The sequence below is a fragment of the Mesoplodon mirus genome, assembly GCF_964341445.2.
Source record: "Mesoplodon mirus genome assembly, chromosome: 1".
In the NCBI taxonomy this organism is placed as follows: Eukaryota; Metazoa; Chordata; class Mammalia; order Artiodactyla; family Ziphiidae; genus Mesoplodon; species Mesoplodon mirus.
The window spans coordinates 206,461,600-206,469,051 of NC_138976.1; the positions used below are offsets into that span (position 1 = coordinate 206,461,600).

Consider the following 7,452-nt stretch of genomic DNA (forward strand, 5'->3'; position numbering starts at 1 on the left):
AATGTGTTAGTAACAAGATAAATGCATAAATCGTATTTGTAAAGCACAATACAAAGTAATTTCATTAATATTCACCCACTTATTTGTACCTTTATACCCTTCTCTTCATTTATATATCTTAGAATTACTTTTAATTTTATCAGCAGGGATACAGGATTTAATGATGAAATTTTGATGACATGTATTAGAAATATTTGTGAGTGAGTAAGCACTATGCCATGGTGAGAGAGAAAAAAAAATAAAAGCTATTGCTATATTCTTGACTCAAATCATACTCAATATTATTTGTTACATATTATATTACACACACAAATGCATTCTCACTGGCATGGTATCACCTACATTATTATAATTTCCATTTCCTTCCCAATCCCTTTAAAGCCCATATCTGACCCTTAGACTTATTAAATTGCATTGTTTTAAACCACTTCTCCAATTTGTCAAGGTCATATTACGGTCATGTTGAATTTTGATCTTGACAAAGTATTAATCAGTCTTATCAACTAAAGATAACTGTAAATGACTAAATCCACATGCTTTTCTATCATCCTAGACTTGATGAAAATATTAAATAGCCTCTGGCCCAGGATTGACCTCTACATATAAAACTTCTGTCCACTTTGGTTGAGGAGGAACTATAAATGAGTTTCATTGTTCTACCTACTTTGTTTCCAATAAATAGGTCTCTGGTGCTGATCTATTTTTATAAATTTGTGAATGAATTCGATTTGTAACATTTTTATAATATTAATATTTAATGTCTGATTTCAAGTCGTGGATGAAAAAATGCTAACATCAATGAAAACTACTACTTGCCCAAATAGATTAATAATAGTAAGAACAGTTAAAGTAGATTTTAAATCTACTGTCATGTTTACTTACTTTCCTGAATTGTTCCCACTGTGCCACTTCCTTACTTTCTGAATATGACAGGTTCATGCATGACGTCCTCCTCTAGATGCTGTGCCATTAAGAAATCTCACTGATTATAATAGGTGATCATCTATGATGGATAATAAATATGCTTGTGCATTTTCAATCACAAATCCATGTCTTGCACACTGAAATGATTTTACTTGTTGCTTGATCACGGGGACTTCTTCCTCTGAATAAATAAGACTTGACTTTGCCTCTTTATGCAGTCATCTGCTCACAGTTCTGCCTCTCTCCAGTAGACTGTGTCTCCTTAAAGACAAATGACTATTCATTCATCTTTGATCCCCTTTGCTTAGCATGCATAGTAATTGTTCAACAAATATTTGTTTAATAAGTTAAACACCAATATGCCGTGAAGTAGGAAAATCTGGAGATGTGAGTAGTCAAGATGGGGGGTGTGATTAAAGGACCCCTCTGAATTCTAAGAACAACATACTTAGGAGGGAATGCATGAATAATCAACAGGGCTGACTACTTGACAACTAGTATGTATTCAACTTTCAAATTCTATATTATAAGCATCCCTGAGTGTAAGTTGAAATGGATAGACAGGAATTTTTGTTTTATTTTTTCTAATGAGGAAGCAGTGTAGGTCTCTATTCTCATGGCCTCTGTTGCTTCCTATGAATATTTCTCCAATATCTTGACATAATCATTTTCAGGAAGCCAAGAGAGTCCAAAAGAAAATGACAAACAACAGAAATTGCTTTCATTTTCTAGTGTTTGGAAAAACATAAAAATAGGTTTAAGTTTTTCAAACATACTTAGATTTCATGAGATTTTACTTGGTTTATAATCAATATGATAAGATGCATATATATGTATATAGAATCATCATTCATTTTAAATTGGAAATAATGTGTATCCCCATGGCTGATTTGCAAACTGTCAATAATAAGAACCAAGCTTATGTCCTCCTAAGTCTTTTGTAGCCCCATTTTAACACATTTTCTGAAAGTTATTTCACTTCAACCAATCTAGATACTTTCTAAAAAAACAAGAGATGACTTTTTAAAATTTTCCTTTCAAAATGAAAATATTAAAATATGCTAGAAATTGGTGCAATAATGGAAGCTACAACTTACCACGTAAGTTTGTTTGTAATTGAGCAAAATATGTTCCAATAATTTTTGCATTGTATTTGCCTTTCTCTCTGTAATTACTAACCCTTTTTCTTTCACTATGGAATGTGAATTTTGATTTCTCATCTTCAAATTTGCCTTTAAATACATTTCTACCCTTATTTTTCTTCCATCTGGAAGCTAAGTTTTCAAGAGAAAATTTGTTGCCACAAATATTGAATGACTTCGTATTAGGAATAATTCTAATGCAACTACTTTGTATTTGGAAATGTGCCACTGTGTTTAGGAAGGCTAAACACATACTTTTGGGTAAGTTCAAAAAAGATTACTCCAATGATTCAACCAAATATATTTCAAGCATATTGATAAGAAATTTCAAACTAATTGTGTGTGATAGCCATCAATTAAAGACGTAAAATGAATGCCTGCTATTTGAAAACATAGTTAAGCCAAGGAAAAGCTGTGCATAACTAGCATGTTCTGTAAAGATAATTGGCTCACTAACTAAATTCTAACAGCCCATTCACATTTCTAGATTTTAATTGAAGAATGGATGGAAATAGTAAGGTGAGCTCATTGCCCAATACACATAAGCATGTGACAATTTTAATTTCTGCAGAGATGCCCATATTGTATGAAATCTTATTAATATTGTGATGGAATACAGTGAATCATGCTGTGAAAGAAGCACATATTTGTTGTACATGTGTTCACACACACACACACAAACACACAGATACACACACATTTCTTTTCTCTCCTCTCTATTCTCATGTCAGTCCCATTTTTCCTCTTCTTAGATAACTGGTATCATGAATTGAATATAAATACTTTGAATCCATGCTTGAACTTTTTACTATATGCAAATGAATCCATGAAAAACACATGATTGCTTTGAGTTTTAAAAATTTATATACATGTCATCATGCCAAATATGTAATCTTAAAAATCATTTATCATGTATATAATTAATTACTTCGAGTGAAGTATTGCATTGCATCTTAAAAATAGTTTATATATGTCTTTTGTAAGCAGCATAAACTGGAATTTTAAAATTTATTTTTATTGTCTCTGTGATCAAATGTATTGTGATTATTGATCTATTTCTCCTTTATTTTTCCATGTTTTATCCCTCCCGGTACTAACTTCATTTAAACACATTTTTCATTCTCTTTTTATGGTCTACCTTTTTATGAATCATATATGAAGTCTTCATTTTTAGTGTTTTCTGAAAAATTTGACATATATGTCTAACTTGAAAAAGTCTAAAACTAATTATCTCATCTTCCTCCTAAGCGGTTCATGGACCCCTCAAATTTTAAATCTGATCTCCAGTATTTCAGTATATTATCTAGTGTTTTAGTTTTACTTTGTACACACCCCCATTGGCTATTATTTTTTGCACTCAACCGTTATTCAGATTCATTCCAACATTACAAATTTCTTTGCTGGTCACTGTTCAGTGCACCTTCCTACTTCTTTTTATGCTTATTTTCTTTCTTACTGAAGAACATTCTTTGTACAATGGTCTCCAATCTTGCCTAAAACACATGAGAATTATGTGAGAACTTTTTAAAGCTCCCATTATTGAAACACCGCCTAGATCACTTTGGTTAAAAAAAAAAATCTCCAAGTATTGGCTTCAGTCATCAGAATATTTTTTAATGCCTTCAGACAATTCCAACAGCTGCTGCTACTGCTTTAGTCATTTTGTTGTTGTTGTTGTTACAGTTTGTGGGTGGTAATTCCTCTTTGTCTAGGAATGAAAATTTCTTTACTTCTTGTTCTTGAGTAGTTTTTTGAAAATGAAGTGTAGAATTTTAATTTGGACAGCTATATGTGCTCAGTACTTTGAAGATATTATTCTATTGTTTTCCAGCATCTACCTGTTTTCTGATAAGACAACAGCATCTACCTGTTTTCTGATAAGACAACAGATATTTAAAGCCAGCCCTCAAAAACAAGGCTTATTATTTCCAGGGCCCCCTTGAATTTCTTGGTTTCAACTCCTCCTCACTATTCTAATGTTGAATTTGTTTTTTCTCCTTAAATCCTGAGACTGGGGATCCCCCCATTTTTTATAAGCTTGTTCATTTTCTTTTTATGTGCTGCTACATGTAAAAGCAACATATAAAAGAAAACACAAGTATAACAAACTGTGTGTTCAGGTTGGAAGAAAGGATTCTCAATATCAGTTCAGCCTATCCTATTGACTGAAAGCATTTACCTTGTTTCTTTTACAACTAACTTGAATATTATGAGTCTTACATCTAATATACAGTACTCTTCACCCTTCTTGGAACGTCTATGCTCAATAAGGACATTAGTTGATTTGTCACTAATATTGCTTTCCCTACATGTGAGTGCATTCAGAGTTCTATCCTGTCCCATATACATAGCATAATCTTATATTTTGTATCTAACTGGCATCAGTTTTCCTTTTTTTTTTTCGATTTACTTTTAAGGTTTACTTTTAGCAAGACTGTACTGAAACACTCTTACACCTTAATAGATCTAATTGTCTGGACTTAAAATAATAGATTTCTCTATCACAGGGGCATTTGTCTGTACAGATACTGATTTCTGTTCTCTGCACATGTTTTCATGTTATATGCCCAGTGTAATATGAAGCGAGTTAATTTATTGTGTTGCATATAGTAAAGAATCCAGCAGAATAATGTTATTTAGGGTTTTTTTTCCATTATTTCTATGAATAACAACAACATCAACAATAATAGTAATAGAAAATATAATTTCTACCTATAGCAAGTCTCAGTTTTTTCTTAAATGCAGTAGAAGGCCCTTCACACTCTATTTGTCAGCTTGGCTTCAGGTTTTCATATTGTTGGCTAGAAGACAGACAAAGGGGATTATGGACAGAACTGAGCCTGGTTTCTGCTAATCTCCAACTTGAATTCTTTCAAGGGTTGCAAAATATGATTCAAGTATTTCACAGGCCTTTATAACCTTTGTCATCTGTCTGGTATATGTGCCATCACGGGTGGATTTGGAACTGACATTTTATATCTCTGATCTCAACTGTATAAATATTTGTTTAGACTGACTATCAACATAGAACACAGACATTCTCTTCTGATGTATGGATGATAGAATAGTCCTTAACTGGGCCCCTAAGGATGGGGCAGGCACAAACTAACAGAGGGCAATGAGGCAAATTTTCAATGAACTCAGATTTTATATTTTCCTTTAGGTAAAAGAGTGGTTGCTTCTATACCAAAAAACTATTTCTTATAATTTGGGTTACATTAAAAATATCTCATATATACAACCATTTATCGGAATCTATAATAGTGACTTGGTTTTCTCAAATACATTATATATGGAGTCCTTTAGACTGGAATTAAATTAATCATGGTGGTATTTTTTTTCTTCTATACACTTCCCAGCTATTTTCCCCTAGGAAAACTCTCTTAAATAATCAAGAGAAATATTTTAGGCAACATTATGTAAATCATCACCCTTATTAGATGAATTAATATTCTTGAAGTTATAGCTCATTTCATGGAAATCAGATTAACCTGATGTTATGGGCATTGTCATTTATCAGTAAGTTATTTGTTAATATGCTCAGTATGTGACATAAAATATGTAACTTTAATAAGAGAATGGATCACCTCAAATAATTTAGCAAATCTTGAAAATGATAAGGATTAAAATTGTGGATGTATAAAGGACACAGAAGCTTGGAGAAATTTAAAACCATCTATTTCTCTCCTGTTTCCCTCACACAAGGAAATGAAGGCTGACACTTTAGCATGGTTTGGAAATCCTTCTAAAAAGTATCTGACTTTCTCTTAGAATTAACAAGTAATTTAAAGTTTTAAGAACTGCAGAACTGATCACATGAATTACCGTAATTTAGTCAAGAATTTTTTTGAATATCCACTTTTGACAAACATTGTACATATATATACCAGGTTGTAGAGATGAATAAAATCATCCTTAGTCTCATATAACTGAAAGAAAAATCCCCCAATATTAGTGAAAACTGAGGAATTAAGGATGATGCTATGAGAAAATTTTTATAATGTGAAATTTATTAAGTTAAATAAAATATTGTGCTTTTGAGATTAGAATGACTTGGTTTTGTTCTAATGATACTGATGATAGACAGTGGTTGTATTTTGCAGAAGTTTTATGGGAGCAAAATAAAAACTTGATAATGTGATATAAATTTGGTCCCCCAAGGCGATTTTTATTGTTATTTCTATTGGTGTTGTTAATGAGAGAAATTTCTGTGAGCTATTAGAAAAAAAATGTGGATATCAATATCTAATCAAAAAGAAGGACAAAATAATGGATAATTAGAGAATATATATAACCAGTAAATTAAAAATATACTCACATGCTAAGGAAGCACAGTGGTGGAAGTTTTGCTCATCATAAAGCTTTAACAGTGAGTAGAAGGTATCTTGGTGTCTTGGGTGTGGGAAGATATGCTAACAACCAGTGATAGATCCGTTGTAAAATTTGGAACTGTTTCTTTGGTATTAAATTTCACTTAAGACCTGTGCTTCTGGACAGGATGGAGTAATAGGAACTGGATTTACTCTCCTGGCTTAAACTGCTAAAAGTAAAAAATATATATATATATTAAACAATACTTTTAGACATTGAACAACAAACAGCACAAGACAACGGTTGTATAAAGCTTTAATTATAATGATAACCCATAAAAACCAGTGGCATAATGTTTTGTGTAATACAGTTAAATGTTGGTGTTTGAACAAGTCCCTGGTCACCTGTGAAAAATAAAGGTGGATTCTCTTTTCATATTTATTAACAAAATGAATTTCATAGGGATGCAGTATTTAAATATGTTAAAATACTATAATTACTAGAAGAAAACATTTTTGTTTTATTTAATAAGAGTTAATTTTTAAAATTTTTTATATTTTTATGTGTTGCATTTATTGCTTTAAGATTATACAAATATGTTTTGATATAATTTAATACATGCAGCATCAACTAGAGTATTCAATACACAGAGTATTCAATGGGTATAGGCTTAGTAGTGGGACCAAATTAGCCCTAGACTAAATTGTTTCACTTGCAGCCTAATAAGGCTTACAAGGAAGACTCAAAATGATCAAACTATTTCTTAACTACCTCTTTGAGCAAAGTTACAAATATTTTTAAAAAATACAAATACGCTCTGCAACCAGTAAAGTAAAATTCACAGTATCTGACATGCAATCTAGAATTACTAGGGATGCAAAGACGAAGGAAAATATAACCCATAACAAGGAGAAAAATTAATTAATGAAAACAGACTGAAAAATGGTACAATCAGTAAACAAAGACATTCAAACAGTTATTATAACTAATTTTCATGGGTTCAAAAAGTTTAAAGGAAAGCATCAACATCTTAAATAGACATATAGAGGATATAAAAATAACCCAAATTGAGTTC

General features: G+C 31.4%; 1 long non-coding RNA gene across 1 annotated transcript; it reads right to left on the reverse strand.

Annotated features, from left to right (window-relative positions):
• Nucleotides 1-206: 206 nt before the first annotated feature.
• On the reverse strand, nt 207-6,572 carry LOC309803936. Its single transcript, XR_014294027.1, has 3 exons — nt 6,385-6,572; nt 4,779-4,867; nt 207-1,185 (listed from the first exon to the last, which is right to left on the reverse strand). It is a non-coding gene; the product is annotated as an uncharacterized lncRNA (long non-coding RNA).
• Nucleotides 6,573-7,452: the final 880 nt, after the last annotated feature.